Here is a 19,603-nt window from a genome sequence, read left to right as displayed (position 1 = left end):
GAAGGCAAAATGGAAGTGGATGTTAATGACTGTACCAACATCTGATCCAGAGGCAAATTGCAAGTCAAGTCAGAGCCTTGAAGATGCTCCCTACTTGTGCATGCCCAACTATCTAAATATCTATACAACAGTAGTCTTGCTGAAGCCAGCCATATAATATGTACATCTGGAGACAACCATGAGTAAATTCTGCTTAAAACTGAGTGGTAAGAATTAGATGGCTCACTGAGTGTCACGTCTCTAAACCAATCCAGCACCTCATAAAGGTAGTGCTCAAAGTAGGAGCGGTGATTTTGAACTGAAAATATCAGAGGTGCTCTTGTTAACCTGGTCCAACAGAGAGCAAACTCTTGTACAGTCGAAAAGTCTCCTAAAAATACCCTATTAGACATATAAATTTGTGTCACATGTGCAAAGAGCACATTGCTCATTTTAAAAATAAACATAACCTGTTTTAAAAATAATCACAACCTGATATAAAGGAAAAACCTTTCTGTAGCTTCAGAATATGCATTGACATTCAACAGCATCAGTGGAAGAATGGTAAGTGTAAACGATACGTTGTTGCAGGTGCTGTGTGTGCTCTCTGTTGTTCACTGTCACAATAGTGAAGGAGTGAATGTAAGCTTCAAAGAATAAGCAGTTATATTCATGAAAATATGAAATGCAAAATTTTAATTTGAAGTTAATGATGTGTCACACTCAATCAAAAGGTCTGTTGTTAAGAGAGCTGATAATGAAATAACCACATGAGATGCAGATTTCAGTACTGAAAATGGGTGAATCAACAAGTCATCCTAACAACACCAGTAGTTGCACAAATGAGGCTATAAGGCATCCACCTTCTGACTGCACATCTAAACAATTACTTGAAGAAATTTAACATTACTGTCTTGGAAATGCAAACATGCCATAACAAAATAGCCATAGCATTTTAACATGTCATAGATCACAATGCTTATCTGAACTCTGTTTGCTCTTGTTATGTCATATAGTAATGTGATAGCTAAAATGAAAGAAGGATATTGTAGCAGACAGAAGTACTTCTCAAACGTGTGGAACTCAGTAGGTTTGTGGAGGTTTACGTGTGTTTGTGTCTGTCTCCACTGTTGCAGCACTCATTATTATATGCAAATTAATTATTAAGCTTATGTGACCTTATGCTAATAGGCTGCTCAATCGATGAAAACAATTTTATCATTTTATTTACTCTCAGACGCAAGTGTTAAGTATCTTTTGCTTTCTCCCTGAAACACACGGACTGGAGAAATTCTGGAGAAATTCATAGAAATGATGTGAATGATTTATTAGCAAATGAGGGACAGACCTGATTAGATTGGCAAGTTCATGTTTACAACTGAACACAAATAGGAAACATTCTGGTATGGCCCCAGCAGTTTTTTCAGCATACACACAATTTAGAAAATCTGCAAACCACGGCATATGTTTACTTTCTTTAAAATGATTATCTTTGATTTTTTCAGTGTAGCTTTATCCAGTTCTTTTCGCTCAAAAATAAAAACCAAAACACACCAAATAAGTACTAGGTACATCCCTTGTAACTATTTGCACTAAAGCAGGCCAATAAAATGGGAACAAAATTCACAGTGATAAATAATTATAATTACTACAGCAGTCAATGTGTACTGTCTTAAATATAGCAAATCTCAGCATAAGATAAAGTACAATATCTTTTAGCCATTTGTACAAAAGCAGGATAACCTATAAATATGAAAAAAGTGCAGAACAAAGAAACAGAAAATAAAGCCAAAAATGGCTTCTTTTAAAAATGAAGACCCTTGCCAAATAGTCTTTTTCCTTTTTTGCTTAGTGCTCAGTCCCCATAATGCTTGGTCTATAGAAATCCTGTAAGGTGTCTGCTGCTAAACTTCATATTGGGGTTGTGCCCCTTCAACATCTGACTCACTAATGTTGGCCTCTTGCTTCTATTTAGTTGTGTTTCTCCCGCTGAAAACTGCCGTAACAATAACCTCCTCATCAGACCTTACCAAGCTAAGATTGCTGCTTTTTTTGGTAATATGAAATTCTGTCAATGAGGCTTCATTATTCAAAGAAAAAAAATCTTCTGATTTCAGAAAATATTTGTAATGTGGTTACATTTACAGACTTTTTCTATTTTTCATTTCATGCACCCATTAAGCCCATGGCTATAGATGTCAACAAGCTAAGTGAGCTGCATGATAAGAAATCAATATATTTTTTGAAAAGAATGCTAAATGTGTGAAAAAATATTTACCTGGTAATTAAATCAATATTTGCTTAGTAATTTTTAAAAACAAAATTTTATTAAAAATACCAATGAAGAAGAGCTCCTTTTTATAAAAGTCCCACCTCAAGCACTGTTTCTTTACATAATGATTAAAAAGCAACATTACAAAAATCATTACAGCTTTACTGGCCTCATTCAATTAAATACTGATTTTCAGCAGGATTCCTCTTGGACTGAGCAAAACAACAAAAATAACCATGACAAATAATACTAAATAAGAGTAAACAAGAAACACAATTTATCAAAACACAGCAGTAACATACATAAAACAAAGACAAAAGACAATTTAGGAGGAATATAAATTATTTAAAATATTAATAGTCGGGAAAAAAAAATCAAAGCAAATCAATTATCAAAGTTCTGCCCTTGAAGCATTTATTTAATGAGTAAAAGAGATTTCAACTGTAAGATATTGGAGACTTTTATCACAGATTGTTGCGTAAAAACAAAAAAAAAAGATTGTTGCCAGTAACTATTTTTAAAACTTATTACAAGATTAAGTTCAGTTATGACAGCCCTAGTGACATGTTTCTGTCTTGTGGTATTATACCGTGCAACTAAATTACATAATAAAGAAGAAAGAGAATTATACTAAAGCTGACAATAAAATCTGGTTGCCAGATTACTTACGTAGTTAGAAAAAATCAAGGCTTTAGCTCTGAATAATACAACAAAATGGTGAGTCCAAAAAGGGAAGTTAACTTGAATCTTTTATGCTATTATAAAGCCTTTCAGTTGGCTCAACAATTTCTTTAGTGATAAGAAACTAAATTGGGAAACAGTAGGAAAGTGTAGAGAGTATAACTTCCTAGAGGTAAGCAGTGGAGACAGTAAGCGAGAGATAGGGTCTGATTTTATTATAAACAAAGAGTTTCCGATTCAGGTTCTTAGTATGTTTTTGAATATGAATCTGATAGGTAAGGTGTCAATCAAGATAAATAGCAAGGCTTTATAATTATCTGTAATTGGTAAAGCTGGATTTGCAAAGGCTATAAGACATTAATAAAGATTTTCTTGAGGAATTAAACTACATGCATTCAAGTTTTTTTACATTAGTTGACAAATGATTTAACTGCAATTGCGCAATGAGCCAAGATTGAAGAAAAGTTTTGAGTTAATATAATCAATAGTTCGATCAGAAAAGAAACTGACAGTTTTTCAGCATATAAAAGACAATTAGAGCATTACAAACAGATAGAAGATCATTTATTGAGCAGAAGTAAAAGACCTGATACTACCTTGTGGCAACCTAATATTACACACTGAAGGAGAAGCTGCAGCTTGATCAATTTTAACCAGCTGATTCCTATTGGACAAATACAGTATGAAGAAAGCATCTTTACAACAGAAAAGAAGAGCTGAAAGGAACCTAATTTATCAATAACATTGTGCACAGTATCCAAAGCTTTATGAAAATCAGTAACTACAGTATAGCTCCAGCTACTGTATATGATCATTATAAGGAGAGTTAAACATTTGATTTGAAAATAGTAATAAAGCAGACATAGCTGATCAATTTGATCAAAAACCATGCTGAAATTCTCTGACTAAATGATTGTCCTCAAGATGTTCAGGTAATTGATTACCAAGAACTTTTTTCAATAACTTCAACATAACTGGGAGAACACAAATAGCTATACTATATATTCTGAAACAAAGGTTGTTTCCTCTGCTTTAAAAAATGAAATAATTTGAGCAGTTTTCCAAAAGATGGGAAAAATAATGTAAGTGCCAACCTGGCATCCTGGCCAGAATGAGCAGGAGACCATTACCCGGACAGAACGACAAGATATGGGAACAGAGGGGGAAAGCTCTTAAAAATGAATATTTTCACTCCCCCCACCCCCCATTAACTAGATGGCAGCATCCCAGGATGGCGATAGTCATATGAAACCCAGCAGGGCATGATCAGAATTGTAGTGCTGAGCCCTGTTGGGTCCCATGCAAGTCAGAAATTAATTCCTGGTTATATTCAATTTGTCTTATTTCAGAACTAAATTCATTTTAATTAGACTTTGTAATCTTCCAAGCCAAATGATAATTATGCCTTTTACATGGATTTAAAACTTTCCTCACAACGTAAAGAAGGGAATGATCTTATATTGTTTTGTGAATAACTCCAGATAGTCTGTATTTAGAAACCTAAGATATGGAAGAAGATGATAAGATATGGAAGAAGATGATCCGCTGTGGCAACCCCTAACGGGAGCAGCTGAAAGAAGAAGAAAGAAAGAGTCTGTATTTAGAAACCTGGTTTGTAAATATAAGGTCTATCAGTGAACCAGTGAACCTTAGTTCATGAATGCTAAGCCTCATTGTTTTATTTTTAACTGGTTTGAAGACACACCATTTAAATCACAATTCAAATCACCCATTATAACAAACTCTTTTGCTTTCATAGTTTTGATGACATCAAGGTCACCTCCTGCTGTGAGATATTCTTGGGCTCTCTTACATGCATGTTTAACATCTATCCACAGATCTTCAGTGATATACAGTATAAGTCTAGTGACTCTGAGGGCCAATCCCAAACCTTCACCTAATGTTTCTTGATGTATTTCAAGCAGATTTCAAAAGGTGTTTTGCGCCATTATCTTTTAGCATTAGTTTCCTGACAGACTGTTTGACATTCCTCTCAAGGATTTGTTACTATTTAGTGGAATCTATTCTCCCCTGTACTTGCACAATGTTTCCTGTGCCACTAGCCACTATGAGATTGCAGATAAGGTTTTGCTTATGTTGATGTTTTTTTATAGCCATCAACTTCTCTGTAGGCATCAATTAGTTTAATTTTGAGATCCTAAGTGTTGAATAATATTTAAAGAGTCAAAAAGCTTATTAGGTTTTGGAACTGTCATCAACTAACCGATCCTAATGATAATTCTTGACCAGAATAACATCCAATGAGAAAAGCCAGACCAAACTAACTACCTAAAGAGTTCTGAAGCCTTACAACTGAAAGGGTGCCCAAACGTTTGCAAATGCAACATTTACTTTTATTTTTTTTACAGTTTTTTTTAGTTCAAATGAATATTAACTACATTAAAATTTTCAAAACTGTTTTGTTTTTACTTCACATGTCAACAAAATAGTTGTGTCCAGGGGTGTCCAAACTTTTGCATAGAATTTTATATATATGATAAAGTGGTTTTTTTATTGTTACATTGCACAACCTTAGAATATTAGAAGTATTGGCTCTATCAACTGCATTTTGTATACAAGTTTTGGCTGAACTGACCTTGGTTTTGTGTTTTTGAAACAAATAACATATGTCTGATAGAATCTGGTCCTGTGCCTATGTCTCAGGATTTGTGAGGCATGAGTTCTAATTGCTGCACATCTCATGAAGTAAAGCTGAAGTTTATAAAGCAAAAAAAAGTACAGTTCTCAATAAAAAAAGAATCCTCCTCCCTAGCTCCTATGATTTGATACATTTTCTTTTAATGTCACTGAACATGTTGATTTACAAAAGCACTCATTCTTTTTTCATATCAATAAATATTCATTGCCGTAACAAAAGACTTTGACAAGAACTGATGCAACAGGACCACTTACAGTGATTATTTTACCAATTTCATAAATTAAATATGTAGGGATGAATTAGAAAATAAATGTACTTTTGATTTATGAAAAAAAAGATGATAATGATTTGTAAATTAGAATGGATGGTTTCGCAATCACAAGCATTGGGCAGTCCAACAGGAAATACACCATGAGCAACACAGAGTTCATTCTATGAAGCAACAGCTATTACATAAATATAAAACCTTTTGCCAACAGGTGCATGAGGATATTGTGTTACAGAGACAACATATGCCTTGGGAAGCAAAAACCCTGATTAAACAACAAAAGGCAATCAAAGGAAAGATCACAGCTTTGGTGGCACAGCTGAGACGCTGATAAAGAAGCCTTCACTGGCAATTTGCCGATAAGTTTCCAGCAGTTTCTGAGTATAATATAATGCTTGAATGGAAGCCTTCTCTAGAAGTTGGAAGAAAGCTTTCTATTAGACAGTTTTTCTATTTACAGTGTTTTTGTGCCACTGAGCCATACATCCAAGGAAGGGATTTATGTTATTATGAAAAACATTCACTATTGTATATAACAAGAGTATTGTGAGAGACAGTTCAAATGAAATACACATGTCTAGTTGGCTGTTTTAACAGCACATTCATAATGACTGCAAATGTAAATGATTTACTGTGGGATCTTAGAGAGGTCACGGTGAGTAGGTTGCTGGAGGAGAAACCAACAGGGTGCAGCTAACTACTGAACTTCAACAATGTAACTTAAAGCCACCAGCACACACACACTCAGACAGACAGACAGGCAATTCTTTTCTGCACAGCTTCCAATGCTCAACAAAGTGCGAAAGTCATAAACTTGCAGAGATTCCCCCATCTAAATGAAATACATTAAATTTAGCTTGGTGGCACAGTTTTTTCAGATATATTTGTAAAGCTTTATTTCTTTTTTTTTTTTTTATTTATTAATTTTTATTGTAATCATTCCATACAAATAGATCAATTTATAACCAAACAAAATTGAAGACAAATCAAACCCCACCCCTGAGAAAGAGAGCTTAGCCAAAGGAAAATTGCTTAGGGCTTTTTAATGAGGCAACAATAAACAAAAGAAATGGAGAAATATATATAGGTAAATAAGAAATGGAGAAGGGAATTAAATGCGGTAATAGTTATTTCTCTTATCTAAAATAATATTGATTAGATCATGCCAGGTTTTGAAAAAATTTTGTACAGATCCTCTAACTGAGAATTTGATTTTTTCCAATTTCAAATAATATAAAACATCGGTTTCCCACTGACTTATCAGAGGAGAGTTAGGATTCTTCCAATTTAACAGAACAAGTCTGCGTGCCAAAAGTGTAGTGAATGTAATCACCGTTTGCTTGTCCTTCTCCACTTCAAGTCCGTCTGGAAGAACACCGAACACACCTGTTAATGGGTTAGGAGGAATTGTGATACCAAGGCTGTCTGAAAGGCACTTAAAAATATTGGTCTAAAATGATGTTAGTTTAGTGCAGGCCCAAAACATGTGACCCAGTGAGGCAGGAGCTTGGTTGCAGCCTTCGCAGGTTGGATCTTGCCCTGGAAACATTTTGGACAGTTTTAAGCGAGACAGATGAGCTCGATATATAATTTTTAGTTGAATAATTCTATGCTTTGCGCATATGGAGCTCGAGTGAATTCTCTGCTTTGCTACCTTACACTCCTTTTCTGATATATTGATTAAGAGATCTTCTTCCCAATGTCCTCTTGGATCTTTGAAAGGTAGGGACTCTAATAGGATTTTATATAATGCGGAAATGGTGTTTAATTCCTATTTCTTATATAAATAGACGTAGTGTCCTTTTGTAGGTTTTAGTATCAAATGTCTGCGGTGGATTGATATTATTTAGCAAAATTGCCATATAATATGCAATCACATTTTTTTGCTTGACTACTACAATGTAACTGGTACCTGTATATTGCTACTACTTTCTAATACATCTGACTCTGAAATACTCTTCTCATTATGGTTTTAGTCAAATGTATTCAAACCTTTTCTGGCTTTTATTGTAAGAATCTGGCTAAAGTTTAAATGTTTAAGGTGAATTAAAATATTTCTATCTTTGTATCTGCCTATACTAAGCATCATATTGACAATTAAAAATATCAAATTCAAATGAACTTTTCAGAGAGTGTGGCAAATGTATACACTGTATCTACAAAGTATTAATTTATTTAATAACTACCTGAAAAACAAAGCATTCTTTAGAGAGATGACAAAATCTGTATTAATATGGTAGCTGAGGAAAATAAATTCGTAAGGACCCTCAATTTTTATAAAAATAGGTAAAAGTCTAGTTGAACAAGGAAACCATTTATCAAGCTTCTCTCTCTGTATTTTATAAAGCATAGAGGTGCAACCTAGTGTCCATAATTGCAATGAAATCATGATGGTCTGATAAAAAGCCAGTTGTCATCTTTCCTAATGACTCCCATTCCTTTTGCCATTGCATTCTAAGACCAAGAACAATTGTTTAAGCAATAATGCAGAAATCCAAGGGGATCCCATGTATTAATAAAGAGACCGATTCATAGTTTGATGGGGTCTGTATTGATGGCCCTACCTACTGTAGTTTTATTTATCCTTGGAATTGTATTGCCCAATATTGTAATTTTAGTGGATGCTCTGTAATAAAGGCTTGAGACACGGTCATACTATATCAAAAATGTAAGAATTTGAAGGTGAACCTAAATGTTGTAAGCAGGTAATACAGTGACTTAAGAACTGAATTGTTATGATTGTATTGTCTGGTTCTGTTCATGATCAGTGCAATGGAAACAAATAATAACAAAAAATAGTCTTGTAATATTTTCAGCTAATCATAGCATTAGAAACATCACATCTGATTTCAAACAAGAAAAATATTAGTTTTATCACACTGATACATATAAAGTCAATTAATGAAAAGCAGTGCTTGATTGCCCTTTGTAATTCTCAAGCCTACAGTACATAACAGAATATCAAAGGCAATGTGTACACCACTTGCAGTGGCATCATGGCCAAAAAGAAAATTAGGTAAGTAAATTGCTTTCTAGTTTCAACTCCAGCATTTAAATTGAGTTCTGAATTGTTGAGAAATAATGTGTCACTTTCAGAAATGTGCCTTATTTTTTCAAATTTTTTTAAAAATAATTTTTGGCAGTGGAATGTCCAATTGACGCCATTTTTCTACTTTTTCAGTTGGCCGTAGCCTTAAGTAGTTATAACAGCCAATCAAAGGAGAATAAAGTGGAAGGCGGATATAAGGGTAGCATGTGGCTTCTTAAATGTGCATTGTCTGGAGTCAAATTACCAAGAGTATTATACCATGAAGAGAAAAATGAAGGTACTGCATGTGCAAGGGTGATATGAAATACATATGACTACTTGAGCCACCTTAGTATGAGGCCAAACTGATTACAGTCCCTGGTCTGAGTGGTACAAATCATAATACAGTCGAGATGAGGTCTGCAAGATTCTACAGGAAGATTACAGAAAAAATATTATGAAATTTTAGTGGGGTTTGCTACAAAGGAGTCTGTCTACAAATAAAAGGGAAAAAAGTAAGCAGATAAGGCAATGAATAACAAAAACCTAATAACAAAAATCTAAATTAGTAAAGGAACCAGCAGCAGGTGGGGAGCAAGAGGAATCATAAAACTAAGAATCAGATGATGTACTACAGTATATTCACATTGATTGTAGCAATTAGATCATGGAGGGTCAGAAAAAATGAGGATCAGGAGAAATTCATGCTGTGTAAAATGCAAAGGCAGTTACAGGAACAAATTATACAAATTAATGCAACATACACTTCCAGTCAGTTTTAATATTTGGTGCTATATAATGTAGGAATTCTTGAATGAATGCTATTGGAGTGTAATTGCAATTTCACATCAACAGGATGGGTAGATTTCAATTTATGTTATAACATGCAAATTATTCCAAAGTTGTGAACAACTTCCTAAATGTGAAATGTCTTTCATAACTTATAAAAATAACAAAATGTTTAAATAAATGGAATGTGAAGCGCCTCCCCAACAAAGGAGAAATCTCATTGCATCTACTGTGCATATGGTTATAGAAAAAAGGCAGACATACAAAAGCAGAGAGAGCCTATATTCTTGATAAGCAAATGATATGACAGCTGTAACCAAAGAATGTGTTGATCCAGAAAATGGCTCACAGTTTGCTGATAGTGAACCAAGTGGAAGAGGTTTGGAATCACTAACCAGAAATCCTAAACCTTAAATTGCCAAGGCTCAAAGAAATTGGGTGAGCTTGACAAACAGAACAAATCAAAATTCAATCTAAGGGTTAAGAAACACCAGGGGCCTAATTTATAAAACGTTTGAGATTCTAATGTGAAAATACCCACATGCCAAAAAAACAGGAAATTGTGTTTGCCAAAATAAAATCAGATTTATAGAACCTGCTGTATGCATATTTCTATGCCATCAGCTTGTAAATGTGTGTACTGAACGCACCTCGAATGCCGCTTTGAATCATCCGTATATGAAGCATGTTAATTAACTTCATTCATATGCAATCATGATGCTGCAGAATTCCGCTGGCTAGTACAGTAGCCTCTCACCTGACATACTGAGACACCAGCACCCACATTCAAGAGTATCTGGTTGCACTCTGCAACTGAGAGCACAATATTATGCATGACGTAAAAGGGCTTCTCTACTGGGTTTTGTGAATCCGGGAAAGTGTAATGCACCAGAGTCTCAGCGGGTAGCTTCTATTACTTGGCACATGTAATGACATGATTGCTTTTACAAAGAATAGTACAGGCCATATGAAAGACTAAAGGTTCAGCCAGTTACCTTACCAATAACTCAATCACCAGGTACAACACCATCACACTAATCAAAGCTACTTTGCCTCAAAATAAATGAATGGAGTGCTGACCCAGGCCACTGAGGTACAACATTTATCATTCTCATCTTGGCATCACAGATGACTTGTGCGTTAACAGAATGTCACCGCTCACGGTTAACAAAAGCATCTCATTGACACTAGGTGCCCTTTTTGCAATATGAGTGCAGAGAAGTGCTCTGATTACATTAGGAGAATCGGACAATGCTGCAAATTGCCTTTTTATGTTGGCAAATAAGTTATATTTTATGTTTATGCAAAAACTGAGCTGCCGGACAGTTCCATAATAAGTGACAACAGGTAATCAATATAATCTGATGAATAACCAAATAATTCTTCAGTGCAAATGTGCAGCATTGGCCCTCTTAAAGGTGAACAAAAATTCAGTCTATACATCATATTCATAACTACATAATATTCATAACTTATGAGGTGTAATGTATTTATAACATTAATGTACATTATAACAGCTTGGTGATTTGTATTATAATGCGTTTGAGTTGTCATTTAGCTTGTTTGGTGGACTCTCCCTACTTGATCAAGATTGTCATTATTTCCCATTTTCCCTGAAATGTTGCATACATATGAGTCAGAGTTGTCATAAATATACACGTTCCCATGTCAGGTTTTCTCTTTTGAATCCCAGTTTGTTTAGGAAGTTACAGTATGTATGTACATCTCAAGCTACTTTTTGTGTGTACACAAGCTTTGTAAATGAGGCCCCAGAAAAGGCTAATGGCACTCTTTTTGTTAAATATCCTGGCAAAATTTTCTGTATATGTTTTGGATAGCCTTGGATTTAAAATTGCTCCTAATGCATTAACAACAGTATCTGAAGTAACACTAGATGGTTTATGAAAAATCTGTTGTAACATCTATACTACATTACTTGCATAAACACTTATTTTACTCAACTGGAAGAACCTGTGAGAAAATAATGTTGTATATTAACTGAAATTTGGGAAATTTGAAAATACAAATCTCATTACAATGATCTTCTGAAAGCTCTTTTTGGAAGAACTCATTAATGTTATTGTAAAATAAACATGCTGGGCCCTATGTGTAATTTTTTATTGCTGTGTTCTCATATTCAGATAATGATTTTAGATGGAACTCTCTAGTTACACTGCTTTTTTGTAAGGTGGGATGTGATTTCAAAGGGTTGTTTTAATTGTTTTCTAAACATATTATTGCACTTGCTATGTTTATTCTCATTTGCTTGAATAAATTGTATTCTGATGTTTTGCTTATAAATGAAAGGAATTAAATTTTAAAAAATGATGGCAAAAAACTCTAATGTGTCAGGCAGATCCTTTACCTTTAAGGTCGACAAACAATGGAATATTAATATTAGACGTGTCCTTTGCTCTTTACATTTAAGTCAAAGGAAAACAGTCATTTTATTATAGTATCTCATTTTTTCATTTCTTAAGAATTGTGTTTTTTTTGTAGTGAATGGATGTGCAGCCAGTAAGAATGCCAATAATGTGGGAAATGCCATTGGAAATTTGTGTAGAAAAAGCTCCAAAGCAGGATAGAATACAGCACTGGCAGGGGGCAAAGTAATTCTGCATGTAAATGCGGGAGGTCAAGGTCTCTGCTATCTAGCAGTTCAGGATTTTTTTCTAATATTCCAGAAAAAAAGTTCATGAAAATGCTCAGCAATATTCCTAAGCATCATTCCTTAAAACAAGACCTTCTTCATATTTTTCTCCAAGTGCTGTAGTAGTTCTGTCAAAAGGATAAGCAGGCATACTTGACAGTACAGGAATTGAGAAAGATGAACAGGAGACATCTCTAGCTGTCTAGATGTCAGGCTTTGCTGTTGGTCAAACAAAAGTACTCTGGAAAACAATCAGCTTGTGCCACAGTAGGTCTGGTGTTTTAGACAAGGTGCATGGTGGTTAATAGAATGAATGCTGAGTTAACAGCATTTTAAGACAACAGTTACATAAGTCTGTTGATTTTTTCCAGACTTAAATGCAAAGACAAATATCCTCTTAAGTCTAACTACCTATTTTTACTGTTCACAAGGCTGATTTATTATAGTACATCAGTAACCAAGAATCTTCCAGTTTTCGAGATGTCTGTTTGGGTTTCTACAGCAATAAATTAATGAGACTGTAATACCTCTGAGCAACATTATTTCACCAAATAGGTATCTGAATGCAAAAAAAGCCTTTAATATTTAGCACACCTGGCACAATGCATGTGCCAAAACATCAGACTGGCCCTTAACAGTAATAGCCTTAAATGTGAAGACGCCACACCTGTTGGACCTGTCAGATTTGTCCCTCTGTTGACTAGAATTTATTAAATTCAGCTTATCCAAAAGCAATTCAAGCAGGAGTCCATTCCAATATAATGACTGCTGTGGGAAGTTTTGAAGTGTGATCCATGTGAACCATACATAGATGAATGTAGAGGGAAGACAGCCTACTGAAAAATGCTATAATATGTATGGATAAATACAGTTCATAGTACATAAAATAAAAATGCAGTTGGTCACCCTATCAAAATAAAATGACCAAAGTGTCACTCCATTCCCAGATTCAAATTTCATTACCTTATGTGAAACGAAGAGTGAAATTTGGCATACACTACTAAGGGGGTATGAATTAAAGCTGATAATGATCTTTTTTTTTAGAAGTGTCACTCTGTAATGTGTAGCACAGCATGTGTGGTAAAAATGGAAACCTGGCCTGGACAGACAGAGCTCTTTCCTATCTGGCACACAGTGATTCCAAAATACAATACAATACAATACAATACAGTTTATTTTTGTATAGCCCAAAATCACACAGGAAGTGCCGCAATGGGCTTTAACAAGCCCTGCCTCTTGACAGCCCCCCAGCCTTGACTCTCTAAGAAGACAAGGAAAAACTCCCAAAAAACCTTGTAGGGAAAAAATGGAAGAAACCTTGGGAAAGGCAGTTCAAAGAGAGACCCCTTTCCAGGTAGGTTGGGCGTGCAGTGGGTGTCAGAAGAAGGGGGTTAATACAATACAATGCAGTTCACAGAACAGAACAATTCCTCAATATAGTAAGAAATAAAAAATATAAATTTTAGAAGTACAGAGCAGAATTTAACAGTAGATGATATATCCCATGATAAGATTTAGATTTGTGTAGAGTCCTGGAGACCTCATCCTTCAAGCTGCCTCCCCCATTTGGCCATTCCACGGCTGAAATAGTGCTGGGCCAGCCAATCCGATGAAAGGACCCCTCTTTCCCACGATTCCTGCGATCCTCCATCTGGGATGACTTTTCCTTAGGCAGGCAAAACAACTTGGCAGGTGGGCCATGGCACCAAGTGCCACATTTGAGTACCGAGAAGAAAAATAGAATAAGTGAGGGTTAGTATACAATTATAACTGTCAAGTTACTTATGTTTAAGTGCTAATGACTAACAACAGAGATGCAGTCTGTACAGTTAATCAGCAGCTCTAGTCAGGATATGCTAAACTGAAGTAGTGAGTCTTCAGTCGGGATTTAAAAGCTGAGACCGAAGGGGCATCTCTTATAGTAGCAGGCAGACCATTCCACAGTTTAGGGGCCCTGTAACTAAAAGCTCGACCTCCCACTGTTATTTTATTAATCCTTGGAATCATAAGCAGACCGGCATCTTGAGATCTTAATGTGCGCTCAGGTTTATAAGTCATGATAAGTTCAGACAAGTAAGCCGGACCTCGACCATTTAATGCTTTATATGTTAAAAGAAGGATTTTGAAATCTGCCCTAAACTTAACCGGGAGCCAGTGTAAGGATTTAAGAACTGGAGTTATGTGTTCGTATTCTCTTGTTCTTGTAATAATTCTCGCAGCCGCATTTTGGATTAACTGGAGGCTGTATAAAGAACAGTTTGAACATCCAGTGAACACCGCATTGCAGTAGTCAATCCTACTAGAGATAAATGCATGAATTAGTTTCTCAGAATCCTGTTTATTTAAAACGCGCCTTAATTTCCTAACATTTTTAAGATGGAAGAAACATGTTTTGGACAACTTTGTAATATGCGCTTTAAATGACATGCTAGAGTCAAAGATAACTCCTAGATTGCGGGCTGATTCAGTAAAATTGACTGGGATTCCCACTGAGTTAAATGATGACAAAATATTGTTGTGATCAGCATCATTCCCTCCAACAATTAACATCTCTGTTTTATCTGTATTTAAAGACAAGTAGTTCTTATTCATCCACTCCTTTAATTCACTAACACAACTAATTGAAGACAGCATTGGAGAAACTTCATCTGATTTAAATGAAAGGTATAACTGGGTGTCATCTGCATACGAGTGAAAATTAACATTATGTTTCCTAATGAGAGATCCCAGTGGAAGCATGTAAAGTGAAAACAGTAAAGGTCCCAGTACTGAGCCCTGCGAGACATCATATTGAACTTCTGTGTATAATGATGAAGTACTGTCAGCACATTTCTGTACATATTGGAATCGATTTGATAAGTAAGAACTAAACCAAGTGAGCACGGTGCCTGTAAGGCCAACATCATTTTCTAGCCTGTGCAGTAAAATAGAATGGTCGATGGTGTCAAATGCTGCACTTAAGTCCAACAACATAATTACAGTGGAGTTTCCTTCATCAGAGGATATCAGAATGTCATTTACAACCCGTGTTAGTGCCGTTTCTGTACTATGACCAGTGCGAAAACCAGACTGGAATTTCTCAAATAAATTGTAATGCGTAAGGTGTGTCTGAAGCTGACTGGCGACTACTTTTTCTAGTATTTTAGAGAGAAACGGTAAATTTGAAATAGGCCTATAATTATTTAGTATATGTGGGTCAAGATCTGACTTTTTAAGTAATGGTTTAATGACTGACACTTTTAGTGCATCAGGTACTGTGCCATGCAATAATGAACTGTTGATAATGTTTAGGATAGGCGCTGCAAGAACATCCATTGCACTTTTTACTAGTTTTGTTGGCACTGGATCTAGGGAACAAGTAGTGGGCTTCATTTTAGAAATTAAACTTAATACTTCCTGCTCAGTTACAGGATTAAAATTACTAAGGTGCTGAGTGCAATGTGAGACAGGGTTTGCTAAGCTAGTATTTGGTTTGTACTGTGATGCAGAGATCTGGGATCTTATATTTTTAATTTTCTCATTGAAGAAGTTCATAAAGTCTGTACTGCTAATGTCTGTTGGTATTTTGCACTGTTGATCTGAATTTCCATTTGTTAATTTAGCCACTGTTCTAAACAGTACCTGAGGATTTTTATTATTGTTATCTATTAATGTAGAATAGTATTCTGACCGAGCTTTAAAGAGGGCTTTTTTATATTTATTAACACTCTCTGTCCATGCAATTTGAAAGACATGTAGCTTTGTTGTTCTCCATCTGCGCTCCAGTTTTCAACACTCTAATTTAAGAGCTCGAGTGTTTTCATTAAACCAGGGAGAGTTTCTATGTGCTTTGACCACTTTTGTTTTAAGGGGAGCCACTGTGTCCAGAGCATCTCTCAAGGTCACATTATAATGTGATGTTAGCTGATCTAAATTGTTTTCCGTGTTTACATTTGATGTTAACTGATCTAAATGGTTTTCCACAATTACACTCGACTTACTCAAAGTATCTATAAATTTTCAAGCAGAATTACAATCTAGATGTCGCACTGTCTTTGTTTTAATCTGGGAGTGTGTTGGTAAGGGCAGGACTAAATCAAATGTAATTAAGTAATGATCGGAAATAACTTCATTTAATGGAGTAATAATTAAATTTTGAATTTCAACTTTGTAAGTTATAATTAAATCTAATGTGTGGTTATAATTATGAGTTGGACCTCTGACATTCTGACAAAATCCTACTGAATTTAACAAATAAGTAAAACATTTGCTAAAAGTGTCAGTTTCCACATCAATGTGTACATTAAAATCTCCCATCAGTACTACGTGATCATAATTTATAGCCAAGTCAGATAAAAGGTTGCTAAATTCAGACATGAACAATGAATACTGCCCTGGTGGTCTATAGACTAGCACTATAATTGTGTTGGAATCTGTTTTAATATTTAAAATGAATGCCTCAAAGGATGTAAAGTTGCCTAGGCTTAGGCTCTCCATGGCCTTGGCCTGACTAAACAAGTTTAAGAATGTTATATTATTTATAATGGTTTCATAACAAGTAAGATCAGCACTAAATCAAAATATGAATAGAATGTAAAGGTACTAAGTTAAAAGAACTTCTTCAGCTGTAAAACTGATTGATGGAGTGTCTACAAAGGGTACATTGAGAAACTCTAAGTATAAAATGACAAGGTCTTATGGAATAGTAAAAATTAAATAACAATAATAAATGCTGCCATTATAAATTACAGAATATTTTCATTCCGCTTAATATGTGGGTTTACCAAGAATGCCCAGTTTTATCTCTGCATCCATTTTCAGGGGGCCTGCAGTTTGTCATGATAATTGCCAGAGTTTTATATTGGACAAACAAATAACGCACAGAAATTTTTGCAGTTGCATCAGCTGATAGCAGAAGAGCTGATGAGTGTATTCTTAAGTTGCCATTTGCATGTTCTTGTGAAACTTTTGGTTGGCACCCATTTTTATGTCATCAATCACTTCTATCAAAACCTTAAAGACAAATGCCCTCTAATGCATGAGAGAATAGTACAGTTTAGTCCACTACATCATGCAGCTAACATTGTTTACGAAAAAGTAATAGAAGTTTTATGAATTACATATATTTCCAACAATATTCTATTAAATTTTGCATTCAATAAAAGATTATCTTATATTCTGTACTTTAAAATGATTACATTATTAATATCCATATTACTAACTGAGAATAAACCGGATATGGATGCAGGTGCACGGCGATGGGACCATGAGACGTACTGCGCAGGCACGCGTCTCATAAACCGCAGCCGAAGTCTTATCCACCGCGAATGAAGGAGTCACGGCCCAAGAACGAAAGAGCTCAACTAACGTGAATGAGAAATGAATTAACAACGCGCCCATAGCTAACGACTAACGACACATCCACACAAAAAAGAGGATTCTGCGCTGCCCCCCAGAGTCAAACAGAAGAGGCTACGGAGGCCCCACAGGTCCACAAAGATAGTACGGAAGGCGCGGGAAAGTACGAAAGGCGAAGCCGCCTACAATGCGCTTCTGAACTAAACGTCCACACTACACAGCATGGTCCACGTGCTTCTAACACACCGTAAGCATAAACACGAGTACAGAAACCACACAGATCCTGACTCCACAACATATGTGAATCGTCCACGAGCTTCTAACACACCGACGTATAACTACAACACGCTTCTGAACTAAACATCCACACCACACAGCATGTTCCGGGTAATAAGAATAAACAAACTCTCCGTATTAAACGTATGGCATCCTCACACGTTCAAACCACATAGCATATGGGAATCACATTACAGTCACGCATTATTAACAGTACAACCACAGAAAACGCTCCATATTAACAGTAAGTGCAATTATCCATATTACTAACGGTAGACAACGGATAACTAACGGAGTCACGGTCACGGCTCCAAAACGATCCAGCTCAACTAACGGAGCTACAAAAACGAGCCCGCATGGATAAAAAAAATAAATGTCGGCACCTACAACGCGCGTCTGAAACCGCGGAAGCAAAACTGTCTTGGCTCCAAAAACAAACAGCTCGACTAACGGAGCTACAAAAAAGAGCCCGCATGGACAAATACAATGAACATAGACGCCTACAACGCGCATCTGAAACTGCGGAAGCAAAGTGGGCACAGGTTCAAAACGAAAGACCACAACTGACGGAGATACAAAAACGAGCCCGCCTGGATACAATCAATGAATGCAGGCGCCTATGTCACACATCTGAAATGCCGCAAGCAAAGCAGGCACGGCTCCAAAAAGAAAGAGCTCGACTGACGGGGCTACAAAAAACAGCATGCCTGAATAAAAACAATGAACGCAGGCGCCTACAATGCGCCTCTCAAACAGCAGAGGCAATAGATAAACGGCAAAGAAAGGAACGACAAACAGCCGCTAAACAATTCCGCCAATTAGCTGACAACACATTCTGTAATGAGTCCACTATTAATGAACATTCATTAGGATTAATGAATATCATTTGCTGTCATTGTCATTCACTTAACTTCCCTGAAGAAACAACTGGCAATACAACTAATGAGTTTACACGTTGTTGTCAAAAGGGTCAGGTTAGATTGCCTCCTTTAGATGAATATCCTCAATATCTACGGAAGCTTCTAACTAACAATGTACCCAAAAGTAAAAACTTTATGGACTGCATTAGATCCTACAATAATTCATTTGCTTTTGCATCTACCGGAGTAAATATCAGGCCACCAGCTGGCAATGGCCCATACTGCTTTCGCGTATGTGGACAAATATTACATCGGATTGGAACAATGCACCCTAAGCCAGATCACGAACACAAATATGCACAGATCTACGTGTTAGATCCAGATGAGGCAATCTATCAACGAATGAACCTTCCTGAGAACAAGCAGTGCACAGAGCTGATAATGAGAAACGTCGCTGAAGTCATAAACAATCACCCATTAGCTAAGTCTATAAAGATGCTACATGAAGTTGAAACAGAGGCCAACACAAAAGCAGAAGCGGAAGGTGTAGCACCAACTACAATTGCTTTAGTGTTAATAAAGGACAAAGAACAAGATTCAAGAAGATACAATCTTCCCATCGTTAATGAAGTTGCAATTGTCTTTCAGAGTAAAGATGGTGAGCCTACATTTGACTGCGATATTGTCCTGCATTTACGTGCTGATGGAACCAACAAACCTATCTTCCAACACATAGAAATTTGTTTTCCAAAACTTGATACTTTGACGTACCCCATTTTGTTTCCAACTGGACAAGAAGGATGG

Source organism: Erpetoichthys calabaricus, chromosome 7 (assembly GCF_900747795.2).
Source record: "Erpetoichthys calabaricus chromosome 7, fErpCal1.3, whole genome shotgun sequence".
In the NCBI taxonomy this organism is placed as follows: domain Eukaryota; kingdom Metazoa; phylum Chordata; class Cladistia; order Polypteriformes; family Polypteridae; genus Erpetoichthys; species Erpetoichthys calabaricus.
The sequence above is the reverse complement of the archived record's forward strand: the minus strand, read 5'-3'. Positions refer to the sequence as shown.